This window comes from Bubalus bubalis, chromosome 4, assembly GCF_019923935.1.
Source record: "Bubalus bubalis isolate 160015118507 breed Murrah chromosome 4, NDDB_SH_1, whole genome shotgun sequence".
NCBI classification, from domain to species: domain Eukaryota; kingdom Metazoa; phylum Chordata; class Mammalia; order Artiodactyla; family Bovidae; genus Bubalus; species Bubalus bubalis.
The window spans coordinates 119,922,409-119,943,774 of NC_059160.1; the positions used below are offsets into that span (position 1 = coordinate 119,922,409).

The window sequence follows — 21,366 nt, forward strand, 5'->3', positions numbered from 1 at the left end:
CTGTCAAGGTTGGTCATAGCTTTTCTTCCAAGGAGAAAGCATCTTATAATTTCATGGCTGCAGTCACCATCTGCAGTGATTTTGGAGCCCCCAAAAATAAAATCTCTCACTGTTTCTATTGTTTCCCCATCTATTTGCCATGAAGTGATGGGACTGAATGCCACGATCTTCATTTTTTGAATGCTGAGTTTTAAGCCTTTTCAGCTTTTTTCACTCTCCTCTTTCACTTTCATCAAGAGGCTTTTTAGTTCCTCTTCACCTTCTACCATAAGGGTGGTCTTATCTGCATATCTGAGGTTATTGATATTTCCCCTGGCAATCTTGATTCCAGCTTGTGCTTCATCCAGCCCATCATTTCGCATGGTGTGCTCTGCATATAAGTTCAATAAGCAGGGTGACAGTATATAGCCTTGACATACTCCTTTCCCAATTGGGAACCAGTCCATTGTTCCATGTCTGATTCCAACTATTGCCTCTTGTCTGCATACAGATTTCTCAGGAGACAGGTTAGGTGGTCTGCTATTCCCATCTCTTTAAAAATTTTCCACAGTATGTTGTGATCCACAAAGTCAAAGGCTTTAGTGGAATCAATGAAGCAGAAGTAGATTTTTTTTCTGGAATTTTCTTTCTCTTTCTATGATCCAACAGATATTGGCAATTTGATCTCTGGTTCCTCTGCCTTTTCTAAATCCAGCTTGAACATCTGGACGTTCATGGTTCATGTACTGTTGAAGTGTGGCTTGGAGAATTTTGAGCATTACTTTGTTAACAAGTGAAATGAGTGCAATTGTGTGGTAGTTTGAGCATTCTTTGGCATTGCCTTTATTTGTGATTGGAATGAAAACAGACTTTTTCCAGTCCTGTGGCCACTGCTGAGTTTTCCAAATTTGCTGGTATATTGAACGCAGCACTTTCATAGCATCATCTTTTAGGATTTGAAGTAGCTCAACAGGAATTCCATCACCTCCACTAGCTTCATAGTGGATGCTTCCTAAGGCCCACTTGACTTCACATTCCAGGATGTCTGGCTCTAGTTGAGTGATTACACCATCGTGGTTATCTGGATCATGAAGATCTTTTTTGTATAGTTCTTCTGTGTAGTCTTGCCCCCTCTTAATATCTTCTGCTTCTGTTAGATTCATGCCATTTCTGCCCTTTGTTATGCCCATCTTTGCATGAAGTATTCTCTTGATATCTCTAATTTTCTTGAAGAGATCTCTAGGCTTTCCTTTTCTATTGTTTTCCTCTATTTCTTTGCATTGATCACTTAGGAAAGCTTTCTTATTTCTACTTGCTATTCTTTGGAACTCTGCATTCAGATGGATATATCTTTCCTTTTTCTCTTTTTCTGTTTGCTTCTCTTCTTTTCTTGGCTATTCGTAAGGCCTCCTCAGACAACCATTTTTCCTTTTTGCGTTTCTTTTTCTTAGGGATGGTTTTGATTGCTGCCTCCTGTACAGTCTTATGAACCTCCATTCATAGTTCTTCAGGCACTCTGTCTATCAGATCTAATCCCTTGGATCTGTTTGTCACTTCCACTGTATAATCATAAGGAATTTGAATTAGGTAATACCTGAATGGTCTAGTGGTTTCCCTACTTTCTTCAATTTAAGTTTGAAGTTTGCAATAAAGAGTTCATGATCTGAGCCACAGGCAGCTCCTGGGACCATAATAAGGCATTGGTATAGGTCCCAACTACTGACAGAGTAAGCCCTCAGCTTTGGGGTTAGTGAGGCTGACCTTAGTAAGATAAATTCAGAAACACAAAGTGAGCAAATACTAGTGGGAAAATGGTACCAACCGACTTGTTCAACACCAGGCAAACACCAAGTTTAACCACAAAACTTCAGTTTGTAAATAACATATCTGTAAAGTGCAATGAAGTGAAGCAAAATGAAAAAATACATGCCTATATCCTAGGTATATATAAATACAGGTATGTCCTTATATATATTATATATATATATATATAATATATATATATACACACATATATACATATCATATTGGTGATTATATATATGTATGTATGTATGTGTGTATATATATATATATATATATATATATATATATACATCTGTTTTTCTGACAATGCCTGACTATCACATTATCCAATCAAACCCCTTCACCTGTCATTTTAATATTGTACATGTGGAACAAGGCTGACCAGAGACATATGGAAAGGCTGAGCAGAGACCAACAACTTAAAAGACATTCTTCCCATTATATCATATTTCCCAGTTGTATGCTGCCTTTTTGGAGGTTCTCAATGTGCTATGTAAATATTAAATCATTCTTCCTTCTGTCCCCTTGGGAGGCAGGAAGCCAGCATTATTTCACAGACAAAGAAGCTAAGTCCCAAGGGTTAAATGCCTTGCCCTGGTCACATAACTACAGACAGTTAGGGGTGCTGGGAATAGGGCTTGGGGTTAGGAATCCCTGCCTGGGGTCCCTTGGCTCCCAAACAGTGCCTTCCTTAAAGATAATTCTGTGTTCAAACTCTGTGGGAATCTTGCTCTGTAACAGAGAAGTTATGGGACTGCTGACATGCCACATACATTGTCCTTCCCTTGCCTGTTCATACAGAGTACATTTTCAGAAGGCTGGTTTAGGACATGTAGGCACTGTCTATAATAGCTTCAATCCATCCAATCTGGGGACCAATATTTAGCCTAAACAAACATTCTGGTGCTGAATCCATGACAATTCTATCAGGAGAAGACAGAAACAAGAGGGATGGACTCTTGATAGACATCTCACTCTATAGTTTTCCATATCTGCATTTCAGAAAAAGAAGGAGCTAAGAGTGGAGTTGACAAGCACCTCGCTGGAATGCATCGCTCTGTTAGGTGTTAAACACTATGCTCACATTTTTTCCTCACTCTGTCACAGTGAAGACTTGGCCAGACCCCTTTTCACAGTTGGCAAAACAGAAACAGGGGGACTAGTTGATTTTTCCAGAAGCTGAGCTGAGGGTCTAAGAATTCCTGTTGCAATTTTAAGTGTATCAAACTAAATCCCCACCATCCTCTTGTGTAAGTTTCTAGATGCCAAATGGAAGTGGTTATGTATAGATTGAGCATCTTGACACTGTTGTCAATCACATGTACATTTCAACAAATAACTTGCAACATTTCCCCTTCAACTGCCATGTGTCAGGCACTATTCTAGGCTCTGGGCATACAGAAGTGAATAAAACAGAGCACCCTCCTTTGGGGGATAATATCCACCAAAAGTCAAATTGGTGCCATCAACAGGTTGGGGAGAGAAAGGCTTGCCTTGGAAGACACAGCCTTTACCTGCAGAAGACTGGCTTGAGAACCTTGTTCAATGTCCTCTGAAACACCTTCTCTTAAATAGAGTCCATGGAACTGACCACGGTTAAGATTTAGCATGGTGGGGCTCAGATGAGTCTCTAAGGAACCAAGTTCCCTTTTATATTTCAGAGCATAGCCAACCCTCAGACTGAGAACAAGGTGGGTTTCATTGATGTCAGTATCATACTGTTCCCTTTCACATCAGTGTCCTCGGAGGCAAATGGAAATAAGCCATAGTTGAGAAGTGGAGAGAGGGTATCTGTGTGATTATTCTAATGCTGCTCTGACTTTCCCCGAGATATTATCAATGAGTGGTTCTTTCCCACAGGAAGTGAAGTCTCCCGGGGAGGTAGTAGAAGCCATGGCAGGCTGAATGGGACACAGTTCTTAAAAGGGAACAGCCGTCATGCTAAAGAGAAGACCCACAGCTGGGTCCACTCTCTAGACTGAACTCACACACTGTGTATCCTGGACAAATTCTCACCTCTGAGCACTTGCCTGAGTCCTCAGCTCTTCAGTACCTGTCCTGAGAATGTATGAAGCTGACTGAATAGCACACATGGGAAATTTCATTAAGACCCAAGCATACATACCACTGTGTGTTTTCAATTTGCTGGTTCAGTGTTTTGGCCAGCTACATAGAAGAGTTAAAATCCTGTTGGAAAGCTTGCTGTGAAAAAGGCTCTTATTCCAGAGGAAGGATCTCACAGGATTTTTGGCTTGATGGGACACTGTGATGACTGTTGAGAAATGAATAGAAAAGTTGGGAGCAGTTCAGGGATTCTTATGTTTACTGTGAAAGCATTGGAATAACAGGGTTAATAAATATAACTGAAACATAAATAATGCTAGATTGCAGCCCCTTTTCTGGCATCAGGAAAAAAGTCCAACAGGTTCATTTATAGCAAAACCCCAAAGGCATCACAGTTGGAATGTTTTTTTTTCCCCTGATTTTTTTTTAGTTGCCTTTGGCATGTATTAACCTTTCTTTCTGTGCTCTCATTGCAAAGGCATAATGTGGTCAGTATTTCAGCAACTTCTACTTCTAAGATAAAGTACATTGCAGAAGAATATCTTTTTTTTCCCAAATTTTCCATTACTGACTTTTTTCCATTTAAAAATTCTATGACTTACTGCCAGTGCAACTTCTTTATACATTACAGCCTTTAAAAATAAGCTTTCTAAATTTTCATTAATAATATGAACACTAAATGTAATGACAAGCAGTGAGCAGGCACTGAATAATTGTTAAATGAATGGACAAATATATATGTTCTGTATCTATAAATGTACAACCTCAGCTGAAAGTTTATCCAACACTGAAACAATTTACTCAGTTTAAATGTCATCTTTTCATGTAATAAATTTGTGTGTTCAAACTAAGAAAAAAAATGTGGGCTTTGGGATTATATTATAACTATAATATAATATAGCTATACATGTTCTACTCTTTATTTACAAAAAGGAGTGCTTTGTGGAAATACCTAAGCTTAACACTCAGCAATAGAAGCAGGTAACTCTTCTGGAATAACTCTTTTAAAGAATTCCACTTGATGTACAATACGTTCCTTTGGATCTCTCTCCTCTTCTCAATCTCAGCTTAATCTGACACGAATCTCTAGATCTTCACTCCAGAGCTTCTCATTCCACTTCAATCCTTTCCTGGAGTCAATTCCCTCCGGTTTCTAGTAACAAACTTTGGGAAAAATAGGCTTTTAAAAACTCTTATGGCTTTTTTTAGCAATAACTTCTGAACTTCAATTTGGAGGAGAGCTCATTCCTGTAACCAACTTCTATCACAGTTGCTAAATCAATGCCACCCAGAAGTGTGGCTTCCTTTGCTCAGTTCTCTTATCTCCTCTCCAAAGGGGAAATGTAAGAGGGAAATATAGAGGGATCTGTCCTCTGAGTACAATACCTACCTCCTTTTACTACTTTCTGACCAACCAGCCTCCCATCACCTAATGGATGGATTCTCTCCAGTATGACGGACACTGTAGAGACAGGAGATTCTTTACTCCTTTTCTCCTGCTTTACTACTTCTTTACCCACTCCTTCCTCTATCTTCCCACAAGAGATGAAGATGTACTGATTTTATTGCCCAGCACCCTGGGCATGCCTCAGGACACATTTGCCAGGAGCAGGCTCATGGTGCCTTGGAGGATTACATGGATGGGGAGAGCTTTCTTGTCAGCATCCTTCTGCACACTGTGCAGAATCTCTCTTCACAGAGCATTCATTTCTTTTCTCCACCTCTTCCACACTTTACAGTGGCATGCTAAGTGGGCCAGACTTCTCTCTAGTTCTCTCGCACTCCAAAGTTACATCTGAGTGGATTGCAGCAATATTTAGGTTCAGGGTGAAAAACATAAGCTCCTCTTAGACGGTGAGCCTGAATCAAATACTTCAACTCAGCTTCGACCAGAACATTAAGCCCTGTCTGGTCCTAGGGCCTGTTCAGTTATAAATTGAGTGGTACCGGAGTGCCTCTCATTATATGAGAATTCAATGTCTGGGTTATTTAAAAGAAGCAAAACTTCTTAAAGAAAAAAATATTCATTAATAAACTGACTACTTATAAAATTAATGTCTTACTGAAGACCCATTCTTTCAAGACATTAGTATCCATCCTACCAACATTATAGCAGATAATAAATTCAAGGACAGTAAAAGTGAAAAGAAATTGTAAATATTGCAAAAGGTGCAGGATTTCATGAAGTTGATGAAAGCAATATCATAGAACTGCTTAAAATATATCAAGCCAATAATAAATGAGAATACACACAGTTTGTGAAGGTTGTGGTTTAATCACTAAGTCATGTCCGACTCTTGCAACCCCATGGACTGTAGTCTGCCAGGCTCCTCTGTCCATGAGATTCTCCAAGCAAGAATACTGGAGTGGGTTGCCATTTCCTTCTCCAGGATATCTTCCCAACCCAGGGATCGAACCCAGATCTCCTGCATTGTAGGCAGATTCTTTACCAACTGAGCTTACGAGAGAGGCCCTTATATACAACTTGACCAGTTAACAATTTAAGAAGAGAAAATAAAGATGTTGACAAAAATACAGAGCACATGGGTAAAAATTAACATTTTGAATATTTTTGCAAAAGTAGCCCTTTTCTGACTATATGGCAAAAGTTAAATGTGAAGTCAAAAATATTTTATCCTACTATTATAAAAGTGCATCTAAAAACCATTAGTGACCTGTTTGGCTGATCTATTGCTGCATAAGAAACCACCCATATATTTAAAGACTTAATAACAATGTAACATTTCTCCCCATTCCTCTGGATGATCTAGTAGTTCTGCTTTACATGGTACCTTTAAGACTCTTAGAAGTTTTCTTGTTTAGCTGAGAGGATCACTGAGATACTCTAAATCTTGCTCATGTTTTAACAGAGACATTGACCCTGAGATCATGTTTTACTAACAGCATTCTGGATTTCATCTTCAAACCAAGGCCATTTTTCACTTTGAGAAATTTTACTTGGAGAGATGAAAGCAATTTTATTATCAAACCCACAAGGTCTAGTGCCTTTTCAGTTCTTCTAAATTTGCTTGAAATCTAAACATTCCCTTCTTTAGCTCAAGTAGCTCCTCCTGGACTTTACCACAGGTGTCTAAAAGGAGGCAGATGACACGTTCAACATCCTGTCCAGGAAAATCCTTAGCCAGACCCCAAGTTCATGAGGCACCTCTTCTAGTTCCCATATTTCCACCAGCATAGTTCTGGTAACTGTTCTGTGGCTATAGAACTCAAGTTCTCTTTCCTGCAGCTTCCAGTAAGATAGCCTCCACTGTGTTTCAGCCTACACCAAACAGTCTCTTTGTCATTCCTCCAAACTTCTCCACTCTTCCACCAGACACAAAATCAATGCCACCTGTGGTGGCAGGAGTCCACATGGCTCTGTTTTAGCTATTGACTGCTACATAACACATCACCCCAAATCTAATGGCTTCTCACAATTTCTTAGTCCTTCTTACAGCTCTGGGGGTTGACCACAATGTTACTAGGCTTCAAGAATGTTGCTGGCTTTGAGTTGGATGTCTAGAAGATATAAAATAGACTCATACAGATGGATGAAAATTAGTACTGGCTGCAGGCTGGGAGCCCAGTTGGGAGTTGGCTTAAGGCCTCCATTCTTCTCCAAGTGAGCTTCTCCACATGGCTGCTTATGCTTCTTTACAGCATGGCAGATGGATTCCAATAAAACAGAGCCCAATGTGCAAGGACTTACCAGGCTTTCACTTGCATCACTCTTGCTAATGCTCCACTAGTGAACGCTCATCACATGGCCAAGTCCAGAATCAGCGTGTGAGGGGATGCCTGGGGTACAAATTTAAAGCAAGCCAGAATACTGAAGGGGGTAGCCTTTCCCTCCTCCAGGGGATCTTCCCAACCCAGGGATTGAACCCAGGTCTCCCACATTGCAGGCAGATTATTTACCAGCTAAGCCACAAGGGAAGCCCATAGTGTATATGAACCCTCTACCATGGACTTTATCATTTAACCATTGCAGCACTGCAAGGTAAATGTTATTAGCCTCATTTATTGATAATGAACTAAAGCAATAGTTTAGAGAGGTTATACTAACTTGCTTAAGTTCTCAGGGTCATACTGCTAGTAAATGCTGGAGCCAGCATTTAAACTTTCTATTTTATCTTCTCAATGAGTGATGGAAACCAAGGTTAATATTCCTCTTAGAGAGATACCATGATTCTGCAGTGGAATGCTGACCACATTTTTGACCAGGACCCCCCTGTTTCACAAGGGGACTTCCCTGGTGGCTCAGATGGTAAAACATCTGTCTACAGTGTGGGAGACCTGGGTTCAATCCCTGGGTTGGGAAGATCCCCTGGAGAAGGAAATGGCAATCCACTCCAGTACTATTGCCTGGAAAATCCCATGGACGGAGGACCCTGGTCGGCTACAGTCCATGGGGTCACAAAGAATCGGACACGACTGAGTGACTTCACTTTCACTTTCCCCTGCTTTACAAAGGCCAGGTCGACATAAGACATGGTGTCTCAGCATCGATAGTCAATGGAATAGCTCAGAACAGAATTGGGAACACATGTGACCCAAACATCCGAACAACCTCACTGGGATTTCTAATTTATTTGTCAACTTTTCTCTAATTCACAATTTCTAAAGCACTCGCAGATGACAGAGCAGTACCAAAACTTGAGGGATTTAGTGGATTATGCTACTTCAACCACCAAAAAAAAGGTGGGGGGGTATTGGAGCCAACTTGTGGACTTCTGTTGGTTTCTTAGACTACTATATAACTGGTCTGAGCTGGAGTCCTAGGAGGACAAATTGATGCAAAAACACAAATACAGAAAATACAAGGACAGTAAAGTGTAAAGGGTACTATCTCTTTTTCTGACAATCAAATCTACCAAAATCAGGTTTCCGCCTCTTTATAAATGAGGTTACTTCAGACGTTCCTCAACTATAAATGCCACAATGACAGGAAGCATGGTGTCTCAGTCCCTGAGACATCTCTGCACCCTGAAAAGTGGTGGCCACACTGTCAGCTCTCAACAGACAGTGAATGGGTCATTGTGTGATCTAACCATGCATGGAACTTCCTGATAATTTAGAGTAACCTGTTCTAAACAAGGTTTGTAGTGTGTGAGCAAGGATGAGAGTGGAGGCTTGTAAGCCTCTCCCCTGAGCTCCTGCTGTGGGCTTTGACACCACTGCCCCCACTGGGGATCTACTTTTAAGTCTCAAACTTCTGGAAATTTTTGTGACATGAGGAAAGCTGCTTTGATACTGCCTGAGGAACTAGTTTCATTCTGTACATTTGAGTTACAAACAGAAAAGACAGAAGGAAATCTCTGTAACATGCAGCTCTGGGATTCTTTCAGGATGCCCAAGTAGAGGGCACCATGGCTCTCTCTATTTCTGGGTGGCAATCTTACATGTAGGGACTTTACTAGGTGGAAGTGGCCTCTGCAAGCTTCAGTGCTTTTTGCTCTGGTTTTGTTCCAGCATGTCTTACATTAATTCTCTACTAGCTTCCTGAAAGTCAGATAAAGAAACTTGCACCTTTTGGCATGACACTATGATGGGATTTATAGCACAGCAGCTAGACAAGAGATATTAGGCACCAAAAAAAAAAAAAAAAAAAAAAGAGAGAGAGAGAGAGAAAGAAAGAAAACGAATACCACCAAAACTTAACGGATGGAGCAAAAGAAGTTCTCAGAGGAAAGTTTATAACAATAAATGTGTACATGAAGAAAAAAGAACGCTCTCAGATAAGCAACCTAATAAGGAACCAGAAAAATAAGAACATACCAAGCCCAAAATTAATATAAGGAAAAGAACAGAAAGAAAATAAATTAAATAGAAAATTTAAAAAAATAACATAAAATTAATGAAACTAATAAGCTCTGTTGTTTTTTAAAATATATAAACAAATCTTTAGCTAGACTCATCTAGAAAAAGAAAGGACTAAAATAAAATTCTAAATGAAGGAGAAGACATTACAAATGATAAGATACAAGAACAAAGGATTGTTAGAGACTTTGATGAACATTTATATACCAAAAAGTCAGATAACCTAGCAGATACAGATAAATTCCTCTTTGTTCTCATATATCCTAAAGTTCCTCAAATACCTAAAACACTCTTTCTTATTGTAGGCTTCTTTGAGACACTATGTAAGGTTATTATTATGTGACTTAGGTATCTTTTACATTTCTTTCACATTAGAACATTTCCCCCTCCTTTCCCATGTCATTGAGTAGCTTGAAAAAACTGGGCTCAGAATCCTGAAGGACTTGCCACACTCTGAATAAGTTATGAAGCCACTTCTTAAGCTGTGAACCACCCCCTGGCCAGCTAGGATTTCCAGAGGTATATCATTTGATATTGTGGACAATCTGCATTGTCTCAGTTAATTAAACTGGTGCATGTATCATCTGTGCCCACACCACCCTACTCCTCCCCTGAATCCACTTAGAACCCCAAGCAATAGCTTTCTTCTCTAGGAGGTCCATAACAGTTTTCCAAGGAGAGCTGAAAAGGAGAGTAGTGTTTCCACAATCCAGAGAAACAGAAGCCTAGGGCTGTGTAGGTGCTCTGCTGGGAAAGAACACAAGTTGATTGTCTCAGGAAAACAAACAGCCAACAGTATCTGTGTTCTGGAAGAGGAATCTCCTATCACAAACACATGTAGAGGACTTGTTGAGGCTCAGCAGCAGAGCTGCCACATCTCTTCTTGGAAGGCAGCAAGCAGCAGGCTGGGGTGCTCAGGTGGATTTCATGTGAACCCAGGTTGCTCCTTTCCTTGTACTTACACGCAGCCTGCATCAGCAGGTTAGAAACAATAATATGGATGAAGCGTCCACAGCTCCAGCTCGGAGCACCTGGGAGCCAGCACCTTGCACTGGATGCTAAGGCTCCTGGACAGGGGGATTGATGAGCTGGCCAGGGGGCTCTTCTACACACCAGCCCAGCAGCACTGGCAGCTCATCCTGGCCATATCTTGCATGGCTGCTTCAAGGTTCTGAACTTCAAGGCAAGAACTCATGCCTTCTGAGTTCCCACTCACCTGGGCTACTTTCAGGGTCCAGTTTCCTCCCAATAATCCAGGGGAGCCTGATAGGAACCCCTGGAGGAATCAGAAATGAAAAACTCTAAGATACTCCTTTTGATGAGCTAAGAGAGCAGCTCAAATGCAAACATGCATGTGCTTCAGTCTGGATGAGCACACGCTGGCTGTCTGTCAGCTTTGAGCCAGGCTTGGTGCTTGGCACTTGGTCATAAGGAGAATATTCCAGACTACTCCAGACTGCAATATCCCATTCCTCCCAAATCTGTCAGTCTGGGCACGGTAGTGTTCTATCCATCCCTGATTTTTTTTTCAAGTATTTTCAGAATGGATTCCAACTTAAATGTTTCTTCTATAGCTTATACTCCTCTTGATACTGCCTTACACTATAAATAGATATCAATCATACTAATTAATACCATTAGCATCTTTGAAGCCTTTTCAGGTGGCAGAGTGGTAAAGAGTCTGCCTGCCAATGCAGGAGATGCAGGAGAGCTTGGGATGATGCCCTAGAGGAGGTAATGGCAACCCACTATTCCAGTATTCTTGCCTGGAAATTCACATGGGCAGAGGAACCTGGTGGTCTACAGTCCATGGGGTCGCAGGGAGTTGGACAAAGCTTAGCAACAAGTATCTTTTGCACAGGACATTACAACACTTCACAAACACTGGCCATGAGTAGTAAATTCATCTGTAAATTGATTCCAAATTCACAGATGGATAGTAGTAGGTGGGTGTATAGATTCGAGAAACATCAGAAAAAATTCTGACTTACCATTAATAACTTGCATTAAGATCTCAGGCAAACCCCTCCACCTCCCTGAAGCCCTGTGTCCTTTCTGTATGCAGCACTGGCAGCTGAAAATAAAATGATCCTCGGTATTTGAAACTCTGGGCGAGGTGACTTTTATTCATCATAATAGTAGCAGAAGCATTATTGATATGTAGACACCAGGGGTCTGGATGCTGTTTCTCCTGTATAGCAAAGTTTCACAGAAATAGATTTTCCTGCCTCAAATGCCAGGGGAGGTCATTTACACTGGTCTCTTTCACCCTTCCCTTCTGTACAATCTATGCAAGTTGATCATTGACAGTGAGCCTGACTACTCAGCAAGTTGAGCTATGCTCCGAAGGAAACCGGATAAGGCAATGGCACCCCACCCCAGTACTCTTGCCTGGAAAATCCCATGGATAGAGGAGCCTGGTAGGCTGCAGTCCGTGGGGTCGCTAGGAGTCGGACACGACTGAATGACTTGACTTTCATTTTTCACGTTCATGCATTGGAGAGGGAAATGGCAAACCACTCCAGTATTCTTGCCTGGAGAATCGCAGGGATGGGGGAGCCTGGTGGGCTGCCATCTATGGGGTCGCAGAGTCAGACACGACTGAAGTGACTTAGCAGCAGCAGCAGAAGGAAACAGCTGGAGCCAATCCACAAGGACAGATAGAATAAGTCCAGGTTGCTGAACTCCTGCCCATGTGCTCACTTGAAATTCCAGGTAGTCTTGGAGAGCAACCTTCAGCTGTTTATAATGCCACAGTCCTTTATTTAGTAATTTATGTCCTGTATGTGCTAAGTGAACTAAAATTATTCACTGTGTATCTGACTTACAAATCGACTCCTTTAAGTCCTAAGGAATCAATCACTCTGTTCAATTGTTGTTTAGTCCCTAAGTTGTGTCTGAATTTTTGTGACCCTAAATTCCAAATAACCTTACAAGGTTCTTAAGGGTGTCTTAAATGAAATACCTCACATTGAAGAATAAAATATAAAGCTCCATAGTTGGAGTAATTTTTTTTAAACTGTATGTTTGAATGCACTTAAAAACAACAACAACAACAAAGGTATCCTCAAAAGTTTTCCCAAAAATGACAGAAAAGCATAGGTGAAGTCAACTTATCCAGAACTAACTATAAATCTGGGCACTTTGGTGTAAGTTGAAACAGGTTTAGTATTTCTCTTGTTTTCTAAAAGTCAGTGCTTTAATTAAAAATAAAACTAAAGTTAGATGACTGGTGTTTTGACATCCAACCAAGTTTTATTTCCGATACAACTATCCAGACTAAAACACCACTCGTGGCAAAACTTGCCCATTTTTATGTGAATGTTTGTTTATACTCAGCTCTCTAAGCTCCACACCATCATGTCCTGTTCTAAGTTAAGTAATCTTGTCCAACGGTAAGTGGAAGTACACTTACATGTTCATTTCACCTTATTGTAAATCCTTTCAAAATGTCTGGCAGAGAACCTGGATGAAGTGTGAAGGCCCCAGACAGTAGCCATCAGACAAGGAACACGTGCTAACACCCACCACACTATCCAGGGTTATATGATCAGTAAGGTTTCTGAATGGGCCACCCAAGACTCAAAAGATTCCAATTGGTTTTCTTTGACCTTAGACTTTCCTGTGATGTCGTGCATAAGGCGAAGAGTCTGAAGACAGGTGACCTGCTTCCAAATACTAACTCCACCATTTCTTGCTGTGTCAACACAGGCAAACCATTTAAAACCTCTGAGCCCCAGTTTCTTCCTTCTACCTACCCACCTACCTATCCATCCATCCATCCATCCATCCATCTTCTACCTTCATCTATCACAGCAGGTTGTGGTAAAGAGGAAAAGAGGAAGTATAAAGAAGGAGGCACTTTGAAAACTGCAAATGCACAAATTAACAGCAATCATTCAGATGATGATAGATGGACAAGGGCTTAGGGCCTAGGCCTAAACTTGGGCTTTCTATTGTCTGAGGGTTTCTGGGATTTGAGGCAAGAGTGAGTCAGGGAGCGTAGGCCAGAGGATGATGACTCCCTGGATAGTTCCATGAGGTGATCCTAGGGCCAAGTCAACATGATTGTCATTAAGTGTGAAAGAAATGAGTGTCACATGTCAGAGGAGGAGAGTAGTGGTAACGTGGAATAATAAGTTGGGAGCTGAGGACCTGTTAGACCTGGATCCTGCACTAGAAGGAGGGCAGTAGGAGGAAGTGTGGAAAGAGCCTTAACCAGACTAAATGGAGCCATTTCTGGACCCCTGTTTTTTCATTCTCCTTATGTACTGTTGGATATAGAAACCTTTAATTTCCTGCTTGGTTACCCCTTAAAGTAATTCTTTAAACTGTATGTCTTTTCAAATTATTCATTTGTGCATCTTTAAAAATGCATAATAACACTATCATTTGACAAAAAACAAAAACCACTATATGTCTCTTCACATTTGTTTAAGTTAACATCTCAACCATTTCTTCATCAATTTAAATTGTTGCAAAGCATATAATCTCTGGTGAATCAGAAATAGGAAATTTTAAAAATAAAACCCTAATATGACTTCTTCACTGTTTCCAGGACAATCTAATACCACAGCAACTTGATATCTACCATAATTAATTTTAATATACACCTACAAGCTCATCTTTAGTATGCAAAAATTACTTCATTTACTCCTTAAAGTTGCATTTCCACTCTACTTTCTTCACATAATTTTATGTTAATGTGATACATTTTATGCCTAAAATCCTTTCATTTATCATCCATAATTACTTGCAGCAAAAATATGTATGTAACTTGAATTCAATTTTGTACATTTTAATTTGAAGGTAATGTTTAAATCCTGAGGCCAAATAGCTCTAGATATTAAAGAAATAATTCTAAACTGAATTATCACTATAGATACTATTAATATGTGATTTATAACACAGGATTTTATTAATATTAAACATAAAAAGTAAAATTTTATTGGAAAAAAACAGTTTTCATCAGGCTTACTAAATTAACTTGCATCTATTTCCTAAAATAGATGGTAATGCTCACCAACATTAATCACATTTTTCAATTATTGTTGTCACAGTTTTTGTACACACTATGAAACATTTTTCATGAAAACGAAAGGAACTTTATCATAGTAATGTCCGTTACCAAGCTCCCTCTGATAGGGTGATCTATCATCAAAATGGTTTTTAATGATTTAACTTTTGACAGAGCTCAACTTGGTCTTCCCTCAAATTTCATGAAAGCAAAGTATTAGAAATCATCTGAGTTGGAAAAAAAATTAATACTAAATCAACAGACTTTCACTTTCTCAAAAACACTATTTTGTCTGGCACTCAAAAGATTTGTGGGCCCTGGAGAAACTCATCATAGGAAGTAGAGGGAGAGAGGGCAGTTCTCACCTTTATGGAGAGGTCTTTGTAGAAAGCAAGACCCTCCGCCCACCTGGGACTGCTCACTGCTGCTCAGCTCCCTGCAGAGCAACCTTTGGAAAGGGTGCACAGGCAGGCTGTGGATCTTCAATATTTTTTTAATCCACGTATTGATGTAACCTTAGCCAGCATTCACACACCACCAAGCATGTGGGGGTCCAATTGTGAAGGCGACCCCTTTGGACTGTCTAGGAGCTGACTCCCACTGACCTGGGAGCTGAGTCTCAGCAGAGCTGGCAACCCTGTACAGTGGGAGATTCCCTGACCTCTCCAGCTGGCATTCTCCAAACAGGGTTGGGGCGAGGGCACAGGGGGGCATCTGTGCTGGTTGAAAATGTGAGTGATTCCCAGTGAAGACAGAATCCCAGTTGAAAAACATTTGGGAAAAGCTCCCTTTTATTTCCCCCTCTTAGAGATTTGCAATCAAACAAGAATACTAAAGGCTAAAGAAAGCTGTTTAACTTTCTTTAGCATAGATTTTTGGAAATCAGTTTGCTCCCCCACCCCAATCTTTTCTCCCAAAGGACACACAGTTATATAGAATGTGAAAGTGAAGCCGCTCAGTCGTGTCTGATTCTTTGCTACCCCATGGACTGTAGCGTACTAGGCTCCTCTGAACATGGGATTCTCCAAGCAAGAATACTGGAGTGGGTTGCCATTGCCTTCTCCAATGCATGAAAGTGAAAAGTGAAAGTGAAGTCACTCAGTCATGTCCAACTCTTCGGGACCCCATGGACTGCAGCCTACCAGGCCCCTCTGTCCATGGGATTTTCCTGGCAAGAGTATTGGATTGGGTTGCCATTGTCACTTATGCTTAAGGGTAGATAAGCTGTGGTGGGTGCAGCAAAGCTTGGAAATGATTATGAACCACTGCCAAAGTGAAATCCATTAGAAAGTAAGTCAAACATCTTAAAATATACTTTCAGTTACTAGGCAATAAGATTTCATTTCTAAAGTAGAATTTCAATGCAGCTTTTCAAGAAATTTAAAAAGTATTTCTTAAAAACAGGAGATCTAGGACCAAAAAAAAAAAAAAATCATTAAATGTCTCCTTGATTAGCACAGATAATGACAGCTTTTACTTAGTGTGCATAAGTCAAATAAACAACTCAGAAGTTCACCAAATTAAAAACAAGGATCATTTATATCAGAAATCTGAAACCCAATGAACAAAAGATAACAGACCTAACCTCGGTCAAGTAAGTCTCCATGCTGTTATTTGAAGGGTGTGGAATTGAGGTAGAAAACCCTACATTTGCTCTTGGAGTAAGATTTCTGTTGAGCACTAAAGGATTATTGAAATTTCCAACACAAGGGGGCTCCAGTACTGGCCTTGTGCTAAGAAGGCTGAGTAAAGATCTGTTCTGCTCTTTCTTCACCTCAAGTTTGCTGCTGATCATTGCCAGCCTCTCATGTGTCCTGGGGAAGATGGAAAACACCAACTTTACTCATGTTTCCCTGAATTATCAGCATTTTTAAAGTTGCCATATAGTAAATGGAATTCCCAATAAACTGTTTGAACACTGAAAACACAGAGCAGAACTCCTGTAAACAATGATAGTTGTAACTTTGTTCTAAAGAAATACACATGTGTCTAGGGCTCCTCAAATAACAAGTTACAGTTGGGAGAGGAGAGAAAGGGCATCAGAGAGAAAGGGAGGTGGCCTCACACTGACATCTGCTGCCCTCTGGGACACATCTGCCTCCAGGAAGCAGTTCAGGGATGAAGAAACACCCCACCCCACAAAGCCATTTTCAAGCGTTTGCTTTCACCACCCTTGTATACACGTTTCACTCATGACCTCGGAGAAATTAAACTTTTGGCTCTGAGGTATCACTTAGAGCCACAATCTCAAGAGAGGATGAGAAAGTCAAAGGGTGAGGCTGAAAAGAGCTAAAACAGACCCAGGATAAATTATAAGTATCCCCTGCTTTTCCAAAGTTCACTTTATGTTACTTAACTTCTACAAAGGGCCTATGTCAGTACCTGTTTTTGATGATAGAGGAAAAAAAATCTGAAGACAATTTCTGGTCTCATTTAAAAATCCAAAACTCTAAACAGTGTTCAGTGTATGGTTTTACATTAAGAGGCATCGCACTCCCCAAGCAGGGAGACTGGCCCCACTGAGCTCCTTTCCTGGAAGCCACACCCCATATCTCAGCATCAAGTCGCCACAGCCCTAAACCCTGTCTGGGAGCACCTGTGCTTCACTTGTGCAAATTTATTTTATGTATTGACTTGCAGAATGTGTCCTCGGGTACCTGCTTCTTTGCTTTATGCTGCTTTGGCTTATGAAAGGCTTCCTAGGAGTGCTCTGCTTTCAGATAGTGGGGAAACCTGAACTAGGCACTGCAGGTGGGATCTGCTCTTTCCATTCTCCAGACCCCTCAGTCAGGTCACTATATTACTTTTAGCCACTTTGTGATTTATCCTGCCTTTAACCCATGTGTTAATTTTCCCCTATTTCATAAGTATGCCTTTACATAGTGTGGAAAAACTTGATACAGTACTAATAGTTTGTCTTAAGCACCCCCTTAGCAGTGAACATCTAGTTAGCTTTCACTTCCTACTAATCTCATGTACCCCACTCTATAAAAATTAGGCTTTAGAGACAAATTAATGAACTAAATTTAGTTTCTGTGATTCTGTGTTTTGACTTGTCTAGTTTATCTTCCAATGACTTTCTAACTTCACATTCTACTAGGTTGAGTTGCTTATATTTTTGCAACTTTGCTTTATTAGAATCTTCTTGAAAACTTTTCATTTTTGAGAGATCAGATTCCAAGTCTTTAATTCTGAGTTCCATCTGTTGAAATTCAGCTTGCGTCTAGGCAAATTGAAAAAGGTAACATTTTTAAAATAATCATTAACCTGGAAAATTATAATTGTTCCCTTTACTTTTGAGTCAGTGATTCAGAGAGCGATTTCAAAGGTGAAAAAAAAAAAAAGAGTGGAAGTTTAAAACAATTATCATTAATGTGAAGTGAATTAAATCTGGATTATAAAATTAAAATGGAATCACTGTTATAGTAGTACTTATATAATCTGATAATTCAAAGAATAAGAGGATCAACTTAAAATTTTAAAAACTGAACAAGACGACTTAAGAATAATTCAAGAGGATGGTACCAGTTTTAAATCACAATATTTTCTTTTCTTCCTAATGATCTTGTTTTTTACCAATTGGTCTTATAAGTAAAAGGATTCTCTAGTGAGAATCATTCTGAAAGATCGATTTAGTGACAACTGTGATGGAAACTGAAATATTTAAAGGGAAAACAAGTGCCTCCCTTTCTTCCAGAAATCTACAAAACTAACTGCTCTAAGGGAGGTAGAGGAAACACGTAAGCTGTATAGATCCAAAATGTAATGTACAGTGAAAGTGAATTCAAACATATGAGAGATCAACAAATTAACCTGCAAAAATAGGTTGACTTTTTTTCATTTCTCTATGAGGTCCTGTCTTGCTCTTTCTTCAATCTCCTGTTGATATTGCTCTACTTAACTGTGTTCTATCATATTCATTTCTATATGACTTCTGAGGTACACTACTTATTGCTCCAACTTCTTTTTCTTCTTCTCTAGTTTTTTTTTACATTTCTTTTGCATTAGTTTCATAGATAATAACACCTGTCGAAAAACTTGATTTTTTGCATCCAGGTGCAGACATTTTGAAGATGCAGTTTCCAGGTCTGCTGGAAAATCATCAGTCTTCAAGAATAAAAAGATACTGTTTGCTAGTGAAGAAAGTGGACTGAGCACAGCCTAACTCAAACCCAGGATCAAATAAATATGATGGTATTTGTATTGTAAACTGTAGGACCAGAGATTACTCAGAGAATCAAGAAAGAAGTTCAAACCACCAAGAGTCACAAAGTATGTTCTTCACTGTCATCTTTGTCACACAACAATTGCACTTGATTTTACACTCTTTTATTGTTCTACAATAATGTTTTTCTATCTTTCTTCATAAAATGACTATAAGTAATCTCTTAATAGAATGTCTCTTACTCTTCCTTCCATCTTAATGTCCCAGGATTTTAAAGAAGTTTGAGGGATACTGTATTGAGTTATCTATGGCTAAGTTAATAAGTCCCTCCCAAAAGAAGACTGTGAGAATAAGACTCTAATTCATAAATCTTGTAAATATGGATTCTAATCCCATAAGCCTTTTTCTGAAGTACAAAGACTTTTTGCTAATTTGAATTGCATTCCAAAGAGAATTATTTGCAAAGTTAAAGAAATCCCATTTCCTAACATTTTAGAGATGATCCACACATTTTTCTGAACAGCAACAAAAAATGCCTCATTCTTGTAATCCTTTGTTACTGTCCATTTATGCAAGACAAGTGCTGTGCATATCAATAAATACTCCCTGTTACAACAATGTATACTTAGCCAAGATTCCCCCTCATGGAAGAAATGTCAACAGTGTAAAATTAGGGGCTAAACTGTTCCTCAGAGACTAGGTAACAAGCACTGATGTGAAAAGGCTCAAAGAGCTGGACAGTCACGAAAGCTCCATGAAGGAGGAGAGACTGGGCACCAGGCCTGAAATAATGAAGGACTACCCAAGAGGAAAAGAAACTGTAAAGACAGAAAGGACAGTCTGAGCAAGGGCCAAGAAAAGGTGAAATCAGCCAGCTAACTTTGAGGATAAGGTCCAACCACAGGGAAATAAAAACACATGCACACAGAATCATGGAAATCAGTGTTCACAACAGCATTATTAATAGTCCCAAAGTGGAAACAACCCAAAGCTCCATCAAGTGATGATGGATACATGGCTTAGCTTACTGTTGACAGCCAACAGAAATGGAAGAACTGATACTTGGTATCACATGGATGAACTGTGAAAACATGACTTCAAATGAGCAAAGCTAATCCCAAAGGAGCATACTGCATGATTCTATTTACATAAAATACCGAGGACAGGCATGTCTACAGAGACAGATATTAGACTGGAGGTTGCCTGGGCCTGAGGGAGGTGGGAGGCCACGGGTGGTGGCTAAGGGATGCAGGGTTTCTTTTAGGGGGTGATGGAAATGCTCTACAATTGACTGTAGTCACCAGTTACACCTCTCTAGACTAAGAGTTACTGAACTACACATGTTGAGTGGGTGAATTCTATGATACATCAATTATATCTCAATAGCTTTTTTAAAAAATCCAATGGCAGGATCCAGATAATCTTCTTAATTCTCTAGTTTGGATGTATGTATTCTATACCATCTGAGTACCTCCATGCTTTTACAATATCCTTAAAATGAAAAGGAAAGAAAGCAATGCCTAAACTTCAACTGGTTTGTATAATACCCTTTCTGCACAAGTTATTCTGAAATCCATGAAATAAATATCTACAGAACTCTACAGCCATTCACAAAAGGAAAGATGAGAAATGATAATTTTCTGAACGTTCCATTAAACTAATATTATCCTCTGATTTTAATCTGGCTTGGCTCATCATGGTAATACAGCTATCACTTAAAAAAGTATTGTTTCCAAGAAAAAAAAAAAGGTTCTCAAGTTTTGTGAATAATGAGGCACAATTCTGAACTTTCCTAAGGGTAAATAATATAAGAAAAAAGTAATATAATGCAAATGGTAGGATGAAAGTCAGAGTTTAAGGAACGAGTGCATTATAAAGATAAGAAAATTGTAGTAAGTTACTTGGAACAAAAATACAGAAGAAAGCTGACCATGAAAATGAGTGTCCATGAAAATGAGTATCCTAAAACACTTTATCAGAGAAGGTGATGGCACCCCACTCCAGTACTCTTGCCTGGAAAATCCCATGGACGGAGGAGCCTGATAGGCTGCAGTCCATGGGGTCTCTAGAGTCAGACACGACTGAGCGACTTCACTTTCACTTTTCACTTTTATGCATTGGAGAAGGAAATGGCAACCCACTCCAGTGTTCTTGCCTGGAGAATCCCAGGGAAGCGGGGTGTGGGGGGGGGGGTGGAGCCTCGTGGGATGCCATCCATGGGGTTGCACAGAGTCAGACACGACTGAAGCGACTTAGCAGCAGCAGCAGAGGCAAAACACTTTATCCTACATATTAACTGTTAACACGTTCAATTTCATACATACCTGACTTGTGAGTTGACGTAGTTGTAGTAGTTTACAATTGTTCTTCAAATCCTGTGCCTCTGCTTCTAACTTAGCACAATAACATGACATGACTTGCAGTGAAACCTCCGACATAGACTGCTTTTTTACAGCATCGTCCAGTTCCTGTTGAAGTTGTCTCACAACTGCCTAATAAGATGCTCTGTCACTAA

General features: G+C 39.8%; 1 pseudogene; it reads right to left on the reverse strand.

The window, feature by feature from the left end:
* Positions 1-21,366, reverse strand: part of LOC123333370 — a 105,043-nt pseudogene that overhangs the window by 74,539 nt on the left and 9,138 nt on the right.